We start from the raw sequence: 21,108 nt of genomic DNA, 5'->3' as shown, positions 1-21,108 counted from the left end.
ATATTAAGTACAAATGAGACGGAAGTGCTCACTTTTACTTTCAAACTTTTTATTTTCTTATGCAAAGTAATCGGATGAAAGATCGAGAAGGGTATCCTTTTTATATTTATTATAAAAAAGTTCAGTTGCTAAGTTTAATGATCATTTTGCTTTTAGTTTTGAACAGTGTTATAGAAAGGAATTTGATTTGTGGAAGCTGAAATGTGAATGACCACTAGTTTTTGTCAAGACGTCTGTTATACGAATGCACAATTAGTTCTCGGCTAATCATTAATGTCCGTGGGGCAGCTTGTTAAGCGGAGTGCAGATCGTAACCTGGCCTTAAGATCCTGGGCAACGCAATATGTGTCAACTCGAAAGCTCTTCACATACAGTAGATTAACATGACCCACGAAGACAATCCAGTCTGTCGTTCGCATGTATGTTTGGGACATATGCAGATCATCGATAGGGTACGAACGCACCAGCATTATCGCAGTGTTACTGGTAAGGAGGATTTAGTGCCCAAGATGAAGTTAGTCTTCGCGTCTGCTTCATTAAATAGGAATTCTAACTATGTCGTGATGAATCTGATTACTAGCTATTATATCCAGGGTCTTACTTGCGGATTATGTGATCGCATATCACTGGAACTTTTTCTGCTCTACTCCTCTGCAGGGAATGTGTGCTTCAGATCGTAAAAGAAAACGAAACCCTCTTTATTAATGTCTAGCATTAAGCTTATAAAAATTCCTAATCTCATTAGGAATCAAGTTAAAATTTTTGTATATTCATTGCAGCCCGCCCACTGGCCCTGTAGGAAATCAAGCGAGCCTCCAGTATAATTTTGACTGAATAGAATACATACGATAGTGCCGCTCGTTTTTTGGCCTTCATTTGATACTTTTTGCCGATTACTAGTGAAAAGATCCACAAATATTTATAAGACTAACCAGGCACCAAGCACAAAAGTAATTAATGCATTCAAGTGATTCTATAGATAAATACGAATAGGTTAACTGCTGAATAATCTTCAATTGTTTCCATAAGAAAGAAGCAAGGCTTTAAAGTTGATACCAGTTTTCGCAAAGCAGTCAATGGGTGTCACAACCGTAGCCTTGCGCGTTCATCTTGCAGGCAAAGATGGGCACCTTTCCGTAGGAATGATAAGAAAAGTCTGCCCAATACGCTCCCAGCTGACGTAATGTAATTTCAGTTAGCACAGTGGAAGTAAGGTTAATTTGTGCTAACAAAGATATGCAATATGTTCTGTTTAAGAAATTTTCTTGTAAAACTCAACACAAATTAATAACAAGGCAAAGTCTATGTTGTATAAATCCATCGTTTTATAGACACATCCAAGAAAAACTGAGTCTCAGTAAACATATCAAGGTAAACATATTTAATGAAGGGATGGTATTATGTGTATTATTTGGCTAATTAAATACGTCTTCCGCCAAGAAGATAGATAGTGCTCAGTTGTAGTAACGAACGATTTGGCTCCGAAGTTAAATGAACAGCTTTTAATTCTAGACAGCACAAGACGAATTTTGGGAAAAAACTGCTCGTGTGACACACCTGAAGTTGAATCTCAGGTTTAATAGTTTGTTTTCGTGTTGCATCCGGAGAAATTAATGAGATTTGGGGTGTTACAGGTGCTAGAATAAGTTTCTGGTAATCACTCCGCATTGCGAATCCATTGGTTAATGACGCTTGCTAGGCTAGGGAAGGGAGAATCCCTGATGTGATGTTTCGGACTGAATTCCTAGAATTCGTCAAATTTGATTTGTATGACTGTTTCGTTAGGCTATGACTGTTTCGTTAGGTTTCTGTCTATCCTTATCAGAGATTCCGTGCTGGAGAATCCAGGAGGGTTTTCGAATGTTACTTACTTGTCTGATGAAACTGTATTCAAGTGAGGTGAGAGAGTGATTTTATCGTTATTGATCAGCTGCATAACGCGGTAACTACGGTGTAATCTAGTTAGTTGTATTAATTTTGGTACGAAGTTGTATTAATTTTAGGACGATTTTTTGCAAGTCGAACTGCTGTTAAATTATAATTATGTTGCGTTTGGTCAGTGATGGTGCGAGTCAGAGTTGTGAATCTCCGGAGATAATTGTTGTTAAAAGGTGACTGAGGATGATTTTTCGACAGGCTTATTATTTGGATGACGGGTAGGCGAAAATTGAATTTCGGAAAATCACCTGAAAGATGCCTAATTGCCAAAAGAAATAGCTGTAATGCTATGACGAATATTCCTGGTGGATATGTCTTACAGACAACGTGTTGGATGCTCTAAGCTGTTGACTTTTGTGTTAACCTACTGGATGACATATTTTTCGAGGGTAGCTTTTGAAAAATGACTGATATTGAATATTTTTTCGGAGGCAAACCCTGGAAACTATATGCGCATGTCATACACTGTTAGCTCTGATGTCTTTTTTTAAGGTACCCATTAGAGTGGACTCCTATCTCCAAAGATAAAGACAATAAAAGACCTGTCTGTAGGTGAGGCACGGAACAGAGAAGGATGATTTCCCTTATACTGTGAAGGCAAACTTTTACTGGTCTCTAAATATTTAAAAATAAATTGAAAGGGAGGTTTAACTTATTTTTATTAATCATGTAAGTATAACTTCTAAAAAATGTTTTTAAAGTTATGAAAGTCTACAGCATGTCACAGAATGTGGAAAGGAAACATCACTTATTATAATAGGTTGAATCGTGTTTCTGAAAGCAGTCCGCGGAAGCTCTTCCCACCACTGGCCCCTGAAGCCCTTCTTACCTTATCACTGGCCCCTTTTAAGCACTGCATGAAGAGTGGAGATCTTTGCTTCAAGATACTGGGCGTTATGTACAGTCCCTATGGTTGGCACTTGCTTGACCCTCTAGTAATATTAGTGTCATCTTTTATATTATAGGTACATTAATAATAATAATAATAATAATAATAATAATAATAATAATAATAATAATAATAATAATAATAATAATGAACCCTGAAACAATGTTTGGGCCCTCAGTAATTAATGGTTCTAACGTCTCAACTGAGGAGTTAGAGCATATTGAAATATTTATTGAGTTTCTCTATTGATCGTAATGTCCCGCATGATTTGCGTTAGAGGGGGCAATAAGTGTCCGAAAAAAGAGGGAATTTATGATACACAGAATAAACTGAAACTAGTTGCTGAAATATCTGAAAGTACACAAGAAATTTAAAGAGCACTAATACATAAGAAGCAAGCGACTCTGCATGTCCAGTGTTCATTCCCCTCCTGGAATTGGTTGCTTGGTGCAAGCTTACCTCTTTCCCTCACCCATGTTGCTCACCCCACCTCCACCCCCGCAACCCCTTCCCCCTTCCCCACTCCCCTCTCATGGCGACAAAGGGCTGCCATTGACTCATGCGCTGGTGTCTTAGGAGGAAGATACTTTCGCTTCAGTTGCATGAAATTCCAAGCAGCATTCCAGTTGCATGAAATTCCAGGCAGCAATCTGACGTGAACTTAGGCGCACAGTGATGGTGATAGTCTTTATACACCTTTTGATAATGATGGTGCTTTGGTGCGTATCATGTGAATAGCGTCACGTAATATATCAGAATGCATTGGTAGCGTCGGTACTTACAGTGAGAGCCACATCGGTAGTTATGGCATGATTTGACACGGTAAGGGCACTGGCATTCTTACGTCCTTGGTGTGGTTTGTCGTTCGTGTCACTGAAGCCATCTCCGTACATTTTGACTTTCGGAAATCTGACTGACAATTTGTTTTACGCAGGACCAGTGAGGCCGAAAACCCAGTGTCTTTGTCAAGCCCAGATTCGGAAAAGCACTACGAAAGAGATGGGCTGAATGCGAAGGAAGCAATTTTCCAAAAAGATCGGTAATGTCTCTCTCATGGAATCATTCCATATGGTTCTGTCAGTGGTGGAGAAGTGCTAAAGCAAAGTAGAGAACAAAGAGTGGTTAACCTATCAGTATAACTGCGTCACAGCAGCAAAGCTCATATATTTAGTTCAGAGGATGCTTCACTTAGAACCGTATAACCATGTATATGTAGCCATAGCAGACATTATAAACACCATAACATGTATGAAATGGTAAGAACCAAATCATAATTAAATATCGCATCAAGATGTGGGAAGGTTAGCTTCTTCGCCATATCTAAAGGTAACAGTGAATGAAAAGAAACTGTCAACCCAGGAACCATAAGTTAATGAGTGCTATACTTATCCCTCCCAGCATTCAGAGACAAAATGCCCTCTCCCATGATTATTTTCAACGAAGTTCGAGCAGTCACGCATCATTTAAGGATTTCAGTTTCCAGGGGACAGTTAACACCCTTCTTCCTACCTATAGTCCTCGCCTTGTAGAAAGGTCTACAAGGCATTTTTAAGTATTTTCCATTTGACACCAAGGTGTCTTAGCCCAAGAGAACTTCAGCTTTCGTTATTTATATGATGGCGACACAAAGGGAACAGTTTCCACACTGCAGAGGAACCATCCTCTCTGAAATTCGTTTTATCACTTACTCTCTATTTGAATATTCGGCTTGATAGTTCAGGCCCTGAAGTGTCTTGCTAGTTTCTCTAGAATTATTGAGCGACTACATTGACTTGCTATTCACTTTCCAAATCACTGAAAACCATTATCATTAATTCTTCTAATCTAAGACATTTATCATTCATATACTTTGTGTAGACTGCTGCGGTTTTTATTGCTCTTGATGTCTTTGGTTTTCAGTGCTAGCCAAAATAGCATGGGAGGAAATGGTGAGAGGAAGGAAGTCGCAGACAAGCTGTGGGTTAGTTTGAGGGGTGGGAGTGGAGGGCGATGTAAGGCAACTTGGGCTGGGGAGCCAATAGGAGCTTTTGCAGACGACGCCTTAAAGGGACCGACATTTAAGAGTGAGGGGAAAATACAAAGAAGAAGAGTAGGAGGTATCTTCACCCGCCCGCCCCCCTCCCCCCCTTTCGTACTTGCTTGTTGCTAGTAAAATATGCACTACCTAGTCTTGTGCATGCATTTGGTTGAGTACATATTCATTCTGGAATTTTGGGTGTAACACCATTGCATTTTGCAAAAAACTAGGAAAACCGTTGGAGCCATTTGATGATACTTTTCATCACTAAGTTCCTTTATTAATGTAGCTTTGGATGTCATTCGTTTTCTTAGTTTGGATTCAGCCATTTGAAGTGTTCTTAAGTTGTAAGAATTATGCAGAGATTAAATTAATATTTATATCTCGTTAATTATAATGATGACATTTAGACGACTAGTACCTTTCCTCTAGTCTTATTGTTATTCAGCAGTAAACTATCTTCCTTAAAAGAGATGACTGCAGAGAAAAACTGGACAATAGTCACTGTAACATTCACATGGTAACTTGAATTAACAGTGAAGAACTCCACAGCAGATATACTCCTACCATGTCCCCTAATCAGCGTCTTGTAACCCCTTTACATATACTCAGCCACACATACATTGCTTTAACTGGCGCCTTTTGGAAGTTCACTGCTATTATGGTTTACTTCAATTTATGCTTTCTAACCTACCTATCCTCTCTCATTCTCTCTGTATGTTCAAATCACTTTAATATACTTTTCATTATAGGTATTTTCCACCTATGCTAAGCTTTTACTAAATTTTTGTTTGTCTACATTTCCTTTTATGTATTAATTCACAGGCATAGTGAAGAAAATTAATTTCGTTTACTTTCAGCAACCCCACTTCATGAATACAATGAAAAGTTGACGAAGAAATTTTCGATAGCTTTGAGCTTCATCTTCCTAACTAGACATCTTTTCCAGTGCTGACTGTGGACTCCTACTGCTTTCCGTGGATCACCTACTTCGTGTCCGTAAAATTTTGATTCGCAAATTGAATAGACTAGCACTGCATTCGAAAGTATGATTATGCGTTAGTCTATTACGATCTGTGAATCATGGTATGACAGTGATTCATTTTGGGAATAAAGTTGTAAGAAGAATATTAGAAGTCAAATGGCAGAATAACGTGAGAAATTATGCCGTTAGGGAAATTTTAGAAGTTTTATTTATGTAGATGCGATAATGAGGAATTGGAAATAGGAAATAGCTTGGACTTGTCCGCTGCCACCATTCCTTGAAGAATAGTATGCAATAGTGCCACCTTGGCTTCTGTGGTACCCCAGGAGATGGAGGGCGAAACCAACTAGGATGAGAACTTTGAGACTGTAGGCACGAAAAGATTCGAGATTTATAGAAGTGAAAGCGCAGGAATACTTATTGTGGTCAACAGCTTCTATCCTTTTACCTTCCAAATTCCTTTTATCTTTATGACTTCTATAATTATACTGTCTTAAAGAATTAATTATTTCCTTTTATTAGAAACTCAGGTTCTTTCAGCAGTCTTAACTGCTTAACATGGGTACCAATCAACCCTCTACAATTGACAAATATCAGAAAATCCACCTTCCATTCACAGCTCCATTTATTCACTGAACTGCCAGATATATATATATATATATATATATATATATATATATATATATATATATATATATATATATATATATATATATATATATATATATATCGGTTTCGGCACAGACAGAAACCTAAGTAGGAATTTTATGCTAAAATGAACGCTCTTTTTGTCTAAATATTATTACACAAGCTGCATTTTCATTGAAAACCTTGTAAACGCAATTAAAAACTACTTTTGCTTCGTATTTCAATCACTGGTGTCAAATGCATGATATCTGTCATGCATAAGCTACTTTTATAGTTGATAAGGACACCCATTTCTTTCTTAAGACCAGAATGTTATCTTCCCCTTTTAAGCTCTCCTCACTGTAACTCAGAATAGTATCATACGCATTTCCAGATGTATAGATATGCAACCTTTTTCCATGTATAAAGGAACGATTGTTGTTCTGTTCCATTCATATGGACTCTTCTTAGCATCAGGAACAATTACCGTGCATACCATAGTCAGCAACTGAGTTGAACTCTTCCTCACAATGCGAAAGTTAACAAGTAATTCGATCAACCTCCCAACTATTCTATTTTCCATATTGTTTACTGCATTTCCAAGCACTTTTGACATGTTAATTGTCATTTCCAAAAACTCTCCCCCCCCCACCAAAATTTTACCTTTTAGTTTCGCTTTCTATCGCCTGCTGACAATGAGCTGTCAAATTACTTATTTCATCGGCAGAAGACCTTGGTTCCGTATTACATACGTTGCTTTCCAAGGCAAGGTCATCGACCCCATTGGCACAGGACTGCATCCTGTTTTGACAGCCATCCCCATTTCTTTTATATTTTAAGATCTATTAACGTAAGAACATTTCTCTGCTTTGTTTCTCCCCAGAACGGCGTTTTTCTTCCTCAAAACTCTTGCTCAGATTGTTTTTGACACGAATTTCGCTCCCACCTTTTTTGTTTCACTTTCTCTTTAACCTCAGTGGTGTTCATAGCCGCATTCGTTGCGTCGCCAGTTACAGAATTCAGTCAGTCAACCTTAGCTCTAGCATTCTTCGACGTCATTTTATTTTTTTCCTTTGCAGCTGTAATTCAAATAGTATCTTTTACCTTCAACGATATCATCATATCATCTTCCCATCATTTCTTGTTTTCCATTTTTATTCCATTCTCCTGTGCATTTAATCCCGAAACAACTCTTTGCTGCCCAATAACTCACATTTAAACCCCTCATTAGCGCCGTCTTTTGTTTGCCTTTTTCATGGCCAATTTTTCATCTACACCATTACCTTGGTAATGCTAGTGATCGTATCGTGAACAGCATACCTCGCTAAAACCATCTTTTCCCAATTTTGCTGCGACTATTTAATGATTAACATACCTACAACTCCTCCCCTTATCATTTCACTCATTAATTCAACCTTCCTGCAGCTCTGTATTGAGACAATGTGTAATAAATTTTTTTTATAGATTTCATGTCTCTTAAGAATACCTGTACGCATTATCCATATATATGGGACCCAGTATTCACAACGGCTATGGCTAGTTAAGAACACACCTCTCCATCCTTACATCTCATGCACTGCAGATACCCACCCCCACCTCGTACCTACTTTTGCATTTAGACCCCCCCTTCCCACCCCACTTCTTAATCCAGTTACACAAACACTTAGTCTTCCTGATATATTTTCAAATTCTTCTTGTGCCTGCCCTGGAATCATGGCCACCTACAGTGACTGATTTCTCTCCAGTTTCTCTCAGTTCCACCCACAAGACTAATTCCAATATCAGTGCGCATCTTACCGTCACGCCAGAGACCTTTACTCATTCTTCCTGCAATGGAAGCCCTGTGCTTTCACTTTTACATCACTCCTAGAAAGACTATCCTGCTATCTCCCTCCTTTGTTTTCTGTCTTCACCATTTATTTCTTCTGCACTGCATCCTAGTCATTGTTACTTTTCATGGAATTTTCGTTGATATCTTAATGGTTTTCAGAAAACAAAATTACGATTAGGCCTTGCACTTTGTTAGTGTGCTTATAGTAGAATAATTTTCATGAAGGCAGCCTTTTCATGCTATTCATACCATGTTAATACAACATGCCTTTATTTTAATCGAAATTGGCTATGCTAATTTTGAAGAAGCTGAAAGTAATAGCAAATGGTATTTTATGCTTGGGAGACCGTATTGAAATTTGAGTGTCCTATACTACCGGTACGAAGCTCTGATGAAAGAATGAGTTTGATCGTAGAATTCCAAACGTAACGGAAACTTATAACAAACCTTAGCAGTACAGTGCACTCACATCAACAGCGGGCCGTTTTAAGATGTTAAAGGCAATGCAGAGGCTATATGAAATCCCAATGTAAGTTTGTTCGTTGCTTTTGGACTTCGATTAAGTTCTTCGTCAGACAGCAGCCACGAAAAAACAAACCGTCATTCCACCTACAAAAACAATGGAATTTTATCATCTGTATGTGACTGTGCAGAAGCCAATCATAGTGTGATTGAGAAATGTACACATGGAAAGAACGTTTATAGTCGTGTCTTTTTCTGTTTTTAAGTTACTGCGTTTATATTTGAAGGAGCTCCCCATAAATTCTATGTTCATATCTTAACGTAGATGATTATATATATTACTATCAGAAAGTATAGTGAATATGAATTCCCTGTTAGGCGAATATACTTCATTGTAAATAGTAAGAAATGTATTTTTTAAGAAGGAACCATATAACTGTGTGTTGGAAAGATGAAAAAAGGCCCCAGTAAAAGAGAAAGAAGAATGCCTGTCATCGCACTTATTTTTACTTGTAACTGTATTTTTAAGGTTCACGTGAATTGGTCTGAATATGCTTCGAAGTGATTAGACAAAGGATGTTATGGGTCCTCGCTTCTAGCGTTACTAAATGGTGGAAAACGTGTTGCATAATTTTAGAATAGCTTTCTTTTTCAACACACACACACACAGAGAGAGAGAGAGAGAGAGAGAGAGAGAGAGAGAGAGAGAGAGAAGGAATGGGAATGGCAGTAAGTAGACTATAATTCTAACAGACGAGAATTGACAAAAGGCTGAAGAGGACAAAGGCCGTAGGCTACTCGATCGATCGATCGATCGAGTGAGAGAGAGAGAGAGAGAGAGAGGATCTTGTAAAGAAGACAGTTACGTTTTTAGTAGTAGGATTGGCTAAGGTAAAAAAGCCTTTTGGGCAGAGAGAGAGAGAGAGAGAGAGAGAGAGAGAGAGAGAGAGAGCGAGAAACAGGTAGACAGCCTAGCAGACATGGGATGTGTGACTCATGGAGCTGCAATAAGAACGTCCTTGAAATATGTTGGTTGGAGAGGTAGAGTATAGGGAAGTGGTTGGGGGTGGGTGGGAGTCAACCGTGGAGGTGATTGTGTTGGTGGAGGTGATACTCATGCACTGTCACACTCGATCGTCGGCCGTTAAGTTTTGTACTGGGTTTTGTGATAAATCACAATAATGATAATTGTAATGATGATACCCTTTGTTTACTGGCTCTCTGGCCATTAAGGTATCCTTTACCGCTTGTATTAGATCACTCAAGTCTTGTTGCAAGTTTCACTAGGATAGGTCTCCTTTTTGTGCACCTCTCCACAGGAAGAGTAACTTCCCAAGCCTCAGCATTTTTTCCGAGAGACTCGAACTAGGATATTCGGTGTTCAAAGTCCACCAGTCATGGATACAGCATGCATGATTCAGTTGTTTATGAGGTGCATTGTTGTGGAAATCCAATGCAAACGATTATGTGCTACTATTGGCTGGTAGACGCGGTAAAAAAAAGAAATTGGTTTTTATGTAACGAGTTTTTTATATTTGTTCAATATTTATTAGTTTTATTTTAGCTGCAGAGTGAACGGTGAAGGTGGTACCGCTTACCAACATGTACTTGAATCGTTTCGGTGAACTTCGGGAAAGAATTCTGGGACGGGTCAAAAAAGGTCCTTGCACGAAATTATGGCTGGAATTGTTTCTGGGAAAGTTTCTGTCTTGTGGTTTCGCAGCATGCAGTACGGGTCGACACTGACCTCCGACATCAAAGGATATATGTTATTTCATATTTTATATTAATAGCGTGTAGCAGGTGTCATTTGAAAATTCCATCTACCAGGAACTAGTGCTTTTACCTGGGTTTTTCATTTATAATTAATGGTGGCGTGTAATTGTTGAAGAAGCCGTCAGATGTAGTCTTTATGACATCTGTATGTTAACTTGAGAATTGATTAGTTCTAAGAACGATTCTTTATTTTGACCGCTGTACATGTCATATTCTATTACTTGTCTATTAGCTGAAATCTCTGCCTCTCGATTTCGGTTTTTAAGCACTTGGACACCAATAATCCGTATTCTCATTCAAGATAAAATAGCAAAAAATCATTTTAGCAATTTGTTCTCGTTTAGTTGTCATTTTTAAAAGCTCAAACTGTATTTTCGCAATTTGTTTTGACATGTGACGGGTGTCAACCAAAACCCTTTTTGAAAACGCTAACAATACCTGGATTTGCTCTTGTCAGCATTACAGCAATTTTTCTCCTTTTTGCTGTTGCGCCTGTCTCACTTGTTTCATGTACCAAACCCTTATCTTGCATTTATTGATGGTCTTCCCAGATGCAGTGTAAAAATTATTCTCTTTCATTTTAGCCTGTTCTCATCTGCCATTCTTACTCAGGACAGTTTTGTGGTAGGAAGCTCTAGGACAGCATTTGTAAGAGGACTATAGTTCTTTTTTGTTTCTATTTTTTTCACGAAGTTTAATTATCAGCATAGATGTAATTGCATATATGTTTTGAACGAGTCGGGTATTTTTCTCAAGAGCGAAGTTATTTTGCTTAGTTACAATTTTAAAGAACAATCTACATACGACATTTTATCGCATACCTGCTCTACCGCAAAATTGCATGAATCTTTTCTCTCCCTTTGTCTTTCATTCACGAGGTACTTTACTAGAGCAAAGGAGGTTAATAGGAATTTTCTTTTTCTCATAAATGGGCTTTCAATGTCATGGAAGCTTCCTCAAAATGATGATGGCCTTTTTTGGTTTGTTCCATAAAATATAACTATGAAAATAACAATAATAATACAGATATACTATCAGAATTGGTTACTTAGCATTTTGCACACGTTTCATCCCCAAGTATTGAGATCCGTCTTTCAAGATCCAACTTTTCATTTCACCTCACATCATCATCATCTGTGTTCGTTTTGAAGGTAAAATATTTTTCCATAGGCATTTCATCGAAGGGAAGGAAATATTATTGTAACATAAACCTCCAGTCGATTGAAATGTTTCACTGGGCAAATTTGAATGCGTTGGTAATCGTATGGTAACAGAATTTATTTTGCACACACCACAATATATATATATATATATATATATATATATATATATATATATATATATATATATATATATATATATATATATATATATATATATATATATATATATACACACACATAATATTATGTATATAAAGTTTCCTCCCGTTAGCTAACAGGGGATGAATCACGAGGAACAGCAAGACAACGATCACTGTTACATTCATAATTTCAATTTGTGAACCATGAGTGAATCCTTGTATAGAAATTTCCAAGTCATCCATTTATCCTACACTTACACTAAAGGTTAATCAGCAGTGCATCAAACCTCCTCCTTTTCATGTTGATGCTGCACTCGCTTTCTCTTCTTTGCTATACCTTTGCTATATCTCTTTTACACTTCCCTTTTCAGGGCTTTCTAGATCGTCCTCTCTATATCCTTTACATTATTTCCAAAATGTCCTTGCTTTCCACCAACCTAATTTCCTCTATTATCTCCATCTTTATACACCTGTGCTAATCTTTTTGATGTTATATGCATATATTATATATATATATATATATATATATATATATATATATATATATATATATATATATATATATATATATATATATATATATATACATATATATATATATATATATATATATATATATATATATATATATATATATAAGTGTGTGTGTGTGTGTGTGTGTAGATACGTAAGAATTCGGGTTTAGCCAAGAGCTTGGTTGGGAGGTTAGTATGCCCATACCTTTCTCCTCCCTGGTTGCAACCCACTACGGCTGTCTGACTACTTAAATAATAAAATGGTTTATTTTCCATGTAAATATATTGAATGTTTGAAAGGCGAGTAGTTTATTTGACATATAAATGTGTTGACAAAGCAACATAAACAGTGAGCTTTAACGGCAGTGATGTACAATATTTCGGCTCGATAGATATCGAATACTGGACCTTTGGCTGTTAGAATGAAGTGTTTCGTTCAACTTTAGAATGTAACTGGGTTTTTAATAATTACGAGAACCTGTTGTTATTTTGTAAATAATTCACAATTTTCATAATCCAGTTATCTTTTCTGTTTGCCTTTATTGTAGGATAGATGTCTGCATGTGATAAGAATGTAATCCTTCTCTCGTGGTTTTTCTTAAATTTGTTCCTGCTTCACCACTCTTGACTTCTGCCCGATTTTGATGCTGATCCCGTGTCCCTAATTGCTGTACCTGATTTATTTCACCTCTGGAGAGTTTCTTGGATTAGCAAAAATGACCGCTTTTCATGGCTTCAGTTTTTATTTCTTTTTCATCATTTCAATCCTGTTTTCATGAAGGTATAGTTTGTTTGTCTTTTATTATGATAATTATCATAATTATATCATTAACAAGAACATGCATTATAGGCAACAGACCGAAAGGCTACAGTATAATAAACAAACTGCCAAAGTATAGAATGCCTTTATATGAAAATGTAAGAAGAATACAGATGTTAACATTAGATAACGTTATGTATGTAATTTATATATATATATATATATATATATATATATATATATATATATATATATATATATATATATATATATATACTGTGTATATATATACTGAGTATATATATACTATATATATATATACATATACTGTATATATATAGATCGATAGATAGATATTACATACACACCGGTATATATTGTTAAGAATTTTATTACATATTCATATAAAGGCAGTTTGTTTATTCACATAAAAGCCCTTCCGGTTTGTTTCCCATAATACATGTTCTTGTTAGTAATATAATAATAATGATAATAATATTTATATATGTATGTGTAATATATATATATATATGACATCAACGTAGGTTTCACATTGTTGACAAAGGGAATAAAATGTTTTCTTAACGTCGTTTTATTTCCAAGGCATTCCTTCATATATATATATATATATATATATATATATATATATATATATATATATATATATATATATATATATATATATATATATATATATATATATATATATATATATATATATATATATATATATATATATATATATATATATATATGAAGGAATGTCTGGGAAATAAAACGACGGTAAGAAAATATTTTATTCTCTTTGTCAACAATGTGAAACCTACGTTGATGTCTATCTTAACATAATATCTGGTCATCGTCTTTCCATAAGTTTGGCCAATGCATTTTAGCGTTTATAATGACACTTAGTTCAGTTTTAAGTGTTTAATAGGTGTACCTGAATGGGCTCGTGAGACATGGGTGAAAAAGCGGAATGTGTCTATGGAAAACTAAAGTTCCTCATTGGTGAATACTTTACCAGGATATATAAACACACAGATATTAATTGAAGTTTTATTTATATTGGAAAAGATTGAATTATAATAACACTTTTTTTTTTTTTTAGAAATATACCATATACCAAAGTGCAGTTTTACGTTTAGAGAAAAAATATAAATGATCACATCGCATTAACTTCTAAGAGTGCAAGTTAAATAGAATCAAGTATTTTGATGTGTTTACCTGTTTTAGTAGCAAACTGCATTGTCACTATAATAGTTATCTGACATACTGTAACTGCAAGGTGCTCTTGAATTCACCAGTTGTCCGGAGATGATGCTGCCCCTGTCAAATGTCGTGGTCTCGTTGGTTGATATTCCGTTTTAACACCTCCTCCTGACATCTTGGTGCGTTGAATTGCATCCTGGGAATAGAAATACCTTGGGAAGTAGGTTTCTTACGTTCAGCGTAAATGATAATGACTAAGTTTATCATATATTATATATATTTACATATATATACTATATGTATGTATATATATATATATATATATATATATATATATATATATATATATATATATATATATAAATGAATTACGAAAATATGGAACGTGAAGATGTAAATAAAGACAAAATCCACGAAGGAAAGAGAAACACTGGAGTGCTGCGAAGCCTTTTCGACTTAAAAACCTTCACTTAGCAGACTGCTAAGTAAAGGACTATAAGTCGAAAGGCCTTGCAGCGCTCCATTAATTTCTCTTTCCATCTTGGATTTTGTCTTTATATATATATATATATATATATATATATATATATATATATATATATATATATATATATATATATATATATATATATATATATAAACACACACTGTGCGTTGAAATTAACAAACGTTTTGGTGATTTTGTTTGAAATTCATTTGATCCGTGTACTAATGATGAAATCGTAAGGTGATGGAAGAAAATTTTCTGGATAAATGTACATGCCTTAATAATTGTTGGTACTTATTTATTCATGTGCCTTGCACAGCACGTATATGTGTATGTAGCTATGGACGTTTTCTTACTGACGTATAGGCTCATTCCTTGTTACACGGATACTAAGGAGAATTCACATAGAAGCAAGTAAATTCCAATGTTCGGGATTTTTAAAACATGATTACTTTGATCACATTAATAATAATAATAATAATAATAATAATAATAATAATTATTATTATTATTATTATTATTATTATTATTATTATTATTATTATTATTATTATTATTATTATTATTATTATTATTACTTCTATAATTACTCCTCCTACCTCCGACGAGATTGTATTTTGTGTCCGCTATGTTTTGAGATGTGTGGCGTTCTATGAAGATGTTACTAGGTGGGCTTCGTGACTGGCAGCTAGTGATAGGATTTTGGGAAGAACAGAAATGAACCTTTTGGGATTTGGAACCATGGGGACTTTTGCAGGGAAAGGGTAGTGAATTGCCCAGAATTTGAGGTCTGAGGTTTCCGAATGCTCTTCTTATTGTTAGCAATATAAGTAGCCAAACCTTTAGAATTGCAGGGTTGGCTCGAAGAATTTGATCTTAAATAACAGGTGAAAATAGGAGTGAGGTTAAGTGAGAAATTAGATGGATTAGAAGGAAAGGACCGATATATTTAAATGAGAAATAAAAGTCAGAAAGCCGTGCACCTGGGCCCTAAAAAGGGACGCTGCAAAGAACCTTTAGTGCCGTCTGCAGTGTACCACACCGGTCACACAGCAACTAATGCCCTCTACAGGCAGATTTGTAGAGGTAAAATGTAATTGTTTATATGGTTAGTCATGCTAATTGCTAAGTCACTTTTTCCCCTAAATAAGTTCCATATTGCTCCTGTTTGCCGATGTGATCCTTGCGTACCCTCTTCATACGTGATGGTTTTAATGTATTCGTTAAATTGTTTGCGTTAGTTTTATATCCATATTTGAAATTTCTCGGTCTTTATAGTATTGAATATTTTGCAAACTCCATGAAAAAGGTGGCTACCTTGGTTTTTTTTCTACTCTCCCATCCTTTTCCATCCATAACTTTTTTATCTTTTGTTGTTTGTGTTTTATCCCTAATAGCTCTTTCTTTATTATCAGCTTTTATTCTGTGAGCACATTTAAATAGGTACATTCAAAACATAACTTCTTGATTAAAATGTAATATAACCTCTCTCTTTTGCCAACTTTTTGCGGGAATCACTTCAAACTTTGTAGGGATCGCACAAAGCGGTTTGCTTTGTTAGGGAAATGTGTGCCGTAATTTGATGTCAGTTCCTTTCGTCGTTTTCACAAACTTCTGTCTTGACCTTACTCATCCTTTTAGAAATACTTGCTGGTGTTTAGGAGTGTTACCTTATTCGCCTCTTTGAATCAGAGGTAAACCTTTTAATCAAAATCCGGCCCGCACCTCTTCTCTTGGTCCTTGATGTTTTTTCCAGAACGTGGCATCTCTCTCTCTCTCTCTCTCTCTCTCTCTCTCTCTCTCTCTCTCTCTCTCTCTCTCTCTCTCTCTCTCTCTCTCTCTTTATGGGTCCAAGTTGGGACACTTTTCTGGTGGGCAGGAGAACAGAGCACATACCGGGTACTCTTTTAAAGCTGCCATTTAATGTCCATACTAATGTATTCCATATCTGCAGAGAGAAAATCAACTACAATAAGGTTAGTGCTTTTTGGTTTCTTCTATGCTCTGAAATTCCTACCCAGCTTCACTTTTCGAAGATACCTATAACCTCCCTTTTTTACGCGGCGACTCTATGGTTTTCTCATGGGTTAAACTCCACTCTTCGTTTTCCACTCCTTTCCTTCTTAGGCAAGGCTAGTCCAGGGCTGTAGTTTTCCTGTCAGCTTTTGTCATAAAGAAATGATGACTTTTTAGTCAATTAATTTATTTCTTGGCACGTATCCTCGAATTATATGTCCCTTATCTTTACGTTAATTAGGCAATCTATTTTTGTTTCACTGTTAAGGATTATTAATTATAATGTGTTGCGTGCAGACGTGTGACAGCCCTCTCGTGTTGATATGAGATGTAGCTGAATAATCGTCCTAATACTATTACTAGTTTCAGTTCGTTTCTTGCCTTTTAACGAGTGCTTGGAACCCCTTACCCCAAATACCCCCTGTAGGAGAAGCGGGCAATTAGTGAATACCAACACGCTAGACTTGCTTGGCATTCCCGTCGCACTCGAAGGGGCGGCCGTAATTGTTCTCATAACACATACCCTCCTCAGACACAGGTGAGATCATGCAGGTATGCCGGCGACTCCTATAATTAAGTATTCGAGGATCAGGTGTGACTCCAGCACATTATTACACCCCCTCTCCTGGAGTTAGTCTTGTGGTATGGGTTCCAGGGGGGTCCTAGTGGGCCTGGTATATACTCCTTCTGTAGGCAGTTTGCAGGTACGGTAGGTTAAGAGCAGTGTCTGGGTTGTGATACTTGGAGGTTCCTCTGCTGAATTCGTAATCGGCGACTAGACTTTGTCTTATTTACTCCTCGAGGGTCTTGGTTGCGTCATTGTATTCATGGTTCCTTCTCTTGTTTTTAGTTAACGTCTGATCTGATCGCCGTGAGACTCTGAAGGTCACCAGAGGGATGTTCCTATTTAGTCTAGTCTCGGCATGCTGTGTAATTTGTACTTTCGTTGTGAGCGGATCTAGTATAACTGATGATCTTAGCATAAAGATGTGTGTGTGTGTGTGTTTGTGTGTAGGTGGGCATGCATATTCAGCAGTCAAATACTACATAGATGTATGCTTGAGAGAGAGAGAGAGAGAGAGAGAGAGAGAGAGAGAGAGAGAGAGAGAGAGAGAGAGAGCGATACTGTCCCTTTATGTGCTATAGATGAATGTTGGTTGGTCTTGTTTAACATCTCCCTAAATGCTGATATTTTTATTAACTAGGCTCTGAGTAGCTTTCATTCTATTCAGAAATGAACAAAATCCGTAGCATTCAGTTGTCCATAGATTGTCCCTTTAATATTAATTGTCTTTTCATTGTTAGGGACTAGATTTCAGTTTTCAATGCTCCTGATAATACAAGGATGCAATGCACAGAAAGCTGGAAAAGTAATGGATGTACATAACAAAGGGATGTTGTAGCAGTTCTGTGTATATAAATGCAAGGTTGCGACCAAAGACTGTCGAATGAATAGACAACTGGATAGATGGATAAAATTTTGATAAAAACTTCCCAAATATTTCTCTTGGTCTGAATGTTTTATAGTTGTAAACTCAAGTTTCATATGTATTGGCGGCCACCTTGTGCTTGTAATTCTGTAAACTTTGAATTCCCAGTAGAACTTGCCGATTTAGCTACCGCCAGTTTTGGTGTAAGTGCAAGAAGAGAGGTTTTTGAGTGACCATATATCTGCTTATCGAAGGTCCTAAATGTGTGATGTTCTTTACAGGAGGAGTGTGGTGTTCAATTGAATCCTTTTCTAAGAGAGATACGTCCTGGAAGGTTTATACCCTGTTCGCCTAGTTACTGGTTTCACACTACGTAAATACTTTCATATTTAGGTGTTTTCTCTTGTACTTGATCATGTATTAGATGTATTGTCAAATCCTTGCGTCGAATGCTTTTTGTATATGTATATATATAATATATATATATATATATATATATATATATATATATATATATATATATATATATATATATATATATATTATATATATATGTATAGATGTATATATTACTTTGATAACTGACGATTTATAGTGGAATTTTAGGGAAAAAAAGCATTAAGGAGGTGCATAAATTTAGGGTTACAAACATGATAAGGCTAGTATATCAATTACTTCTGGGGTGGCACTTTTAGTGTTAGGGGGACTCTGAAAACGGGTGAATATGCTAGTCTGAAGATTGTACGGTAACATAAACTGTGGCAGGGAAAATGTTGTGATAGTGAGCTTATGTGGTTCTGGATTAGAAGTAAATGAGTGAAAAAGAGCTTTTCAGAGATTCAGCGTGTGTGCCTAGCTTTTTTTTTTGAAGAACTAGGAATAAATTTTATACTAGGCAGGATTCGAATACTTGCACAAGAGGTTCAGGAAGGGTGCATTGATACCCTATGCTCTGAAAACGAACATATGTCGAATTCAGGTTTAATAGAGCTAACTATACCCTTCGCACTATGACATCCAAGTGCCTTAGCAGTTATTGTTTGTTTATGATATATATATATATACACACATATACACACACGTGTATATATATACATGTATGTATGTATGTATGTATGTATATATGTGTGTAGAATATACTGATTAGTTTTACTAGATATATATCTATTTTCAATAACCTGAGTGACATCTTATTTACACAACTTATTCACAGTATTTTGTCACTTTTATCACCACATATCTATACATGAACGGAAACTAAATAGTGAAACTATCGTCTCCCGAGGCAGGGTTCGGCAGACGTTTCTGTGAAGACGAATATAAGAGTATTACAGCTTATGCATGCTTATATCTGTTGAATTCAAATACATTATGCTAAAAGTTACTATACTCTCGCAACATCATTAATTGATTGCTTTATGGCTACTAAAGCTGACGTCACGTGCGGCATCATATCGTAGTGTTTTACAGGTTATTGGTTCTTAGACTGAGATGTAAAATTTGCTTGTCACTTTTACCAGATTTCTATGCATCTTAAAGCCTCAGTGACCTCTTATCTTCTCGACTCCCTGGCACTTCTTTCGGATATTTTTACCACTGCAAGCCTATATTTAAGCAGAAATAAAAGCATAAAATTTCACCTTCGAGGCAGTATTCGAACCCGCTTAGCAAAGGTTCACCAAGGATGTAGACTTTTGGTGGTAATCGTATCCAAGACAGTGCAGTGAAGCCGAGAAGTTGGTTGGTCATTGTTGCTGTTAAGGATACATGCATGCATATATACATACATACCTACCTACATATATACATATATATATATATATATATATATATATATATATATATATATATATATATATATATATATATATATATATATATACATATATATATATATAATATATATATATATATATATATATATATATATATATATATATATATATATATATATATATATATATGTGTGTGTGTGTGTGTGTATCTATATGTATCTATATGTATGTATATATACACATAGATATATATGTATACGTATACATATACATATATATTCTTATGTGTCTATGTGTATATATATGAGTGTGTGTGTATGTGTATGTGTGGGTATGTGTAGTTGTTATTAGAAGAAAATATTATCGGCTTTGAAACTACGTTACTTGGTCGAAACATAAAAATTAAGACACATAGATACGGTTCATTTAGATGTTTGTTATAGATGAGGTGTTACTAGTGAAATCATAATTGGGTAATAAGGAAGACAGTGGAAGTATTGTCTATTCTGTTTTAGTCAGGTGTCTCATTATATAAAAATATATTATTTTTTATTCTCATATATTGCTATCTTACAAATAAATTGTACTGAAAGAGTTGCCATTTATATACACACACACACACACACACATACACACACACACACACACACACACATATATATATATATATATATATATATATATATATATATATATATATATATATATATATATATATATATATATATATATATATATATATATATATATATATATATATATATATATATATATATATATATATATATATATATATTAGCGAGGAGACGAAGTTTACTGCTGTTTCAACTATAGTCACAATAAATAAGAGATAACACGCTTTAGTTTAGATTGTTGAGGTAACAGAAAACACGGAATATTTCGTTTCAGAAACGAGTTAAATATAGAACTGATACTTTTCTTGAGTCCCATATAAGATGATATTTTTGGTGCTTGATATCAGATCACATAAAAACGTCATTTAAATTGATCGCTACGTAACCCAATGTTGGGACGTAGGAAGAAGTTGTCTTTTAGGGAGTGCACCAGTAGCGTATCAGAAATGGTTA

At 35.5% G+C, this 21,108-nt stretch overlaps 1 protein-coding gene across 2 annotated transcripts in view; it reads left to right on the top strand.

Annotated features, from left to right (window-relative positions):
• LOC136831376 (uncharacterized) overlaps positions 1-21,108 on the top strand; it is a 1,849,518-nt gene that overhangs the window by 770,229 nt on the left and 1,058,181 nt on the right. The window lies entirely within an intron of this gene.

This window comes from Macrobrachium rosenbergii, chromosome 48 (assembly GCF_040412425.1).
Source record: "Macrobrachium rosenbergii isolate ZJJX-2024 chromosome 48, ASM4041242v1, whole genome shotgun sequence".
NCBI classification, from domain to species: domain Eukaryota; kingdom Metazoa; phylum Arthropoda; class Malacostraca; order Decapoda; family Palaemonidae; genus Macrobrachium; species Macrobrachium rosenbergii.
The sequence above is the reverse complement of the archived record's forward strand: the minus strand, read 5'-3'. Positions and strand labels throughout refer to the sequence as shown.